The sequence below is a fragment of the Chrysochloris asiatica genome, unplaced genomic scaffold, assembly GCF_000296735.1.
Source record: "Chrysochloris asiatica unplaced genomic scaffold, ChrAsi1.0 scaffold00013, whole genome shotgun sequence".
NCBI lineage: Eukaryota > Metazoa > Chordata > Mammalia > Afrosoricida > Chrysochloridae > Chrysochloris > Chrysochloris asiatica.
Window position 1 is genome coordinate 28388077 of NW_006408531.1, and position 1074 is coordinate 28389150.

Here is a 1074-nt window from a genome sequence, read left to right on the forward strand (position 1 = left end):
TTCTTTCACCATACTTATTCTAACTGTATGGGCCATATAATGCTCACTAAATCATTTGGTCTGGTCCTGCTAAGGCAACTGCAGTTCCAGCCATACAAATACAATAGGCTAATTTTTAACTTGATAAGTTTGGATCATCCCTAATTAATGTTATAAATATCCAAATGGCCTTTGGCAGAAAAAAAGGTTCCCCATCCCTTCCTTAAGCAAAAAACCTGTTTCTTCCAGGTAATTCCTAATGCCCCATCATAGTATATCCAGTCACATACAGGCTAAAGGTGGCCTTACAAGTTCTCTGTAATCAAGATACACAATAACCATTCACTTCATACATGTACATGATGCCTTGGGCATCTGGCTGCCAAGGTGGATTAAGTAGACCCTGGCCCCCTATTAGTCATCTTGATAATCATGCAGACTTTTGGCCAGGTGACTCCAAGAGCAACTTTCCCCTTTCAGCTATAACATAAAATCTCAAATTTATTTCAGTCATTACAGATAACAATAAGCAAAGTAACCATTTAAAAATCAGAAGTTTCGTTTCCCACGCCCCTTAATCTTTTTCTTACAAACCCCTAGACTTCCATTAGTCTGGAGATACTTCAATAACCCAGCTTCTGATACCAACCCAAAAATATGATGCCACCCATTCCTCCTACAGTACTTTCTGCTCAGCTGGGTTTGATAATTTATTGCAATGGCCACACTGAACCCAAAGACATTACTCACAGTTATGGGATTTATTAGGAAAGTTTACAAGTTACAATTCAAGATCAGAAATAATTAGGGTACAGTTGTTCCAGTCAGCTGCCCACAGGACACACCACTCCACCGTAAACCTCAGCTTGAAGGCACTTGGCTCCACATTCATGGGTCAGCACAGCTAGCTCTCCCACTTTAGTGCCTTGAGGTACCCCACTCTGCAAGCAAACCTCCTGCCCAAAGTCACTCAACTTTACTTACTTCATGGGCTGTCCTGTGCTCTGGTTCTTAGTTCTGCTGCTGCTCCTCTGCCATTCCTCCTGTTTCTAAACTTTCTGTCCCTGGGTCCAGGAGATTCAATGTGAAGTGATT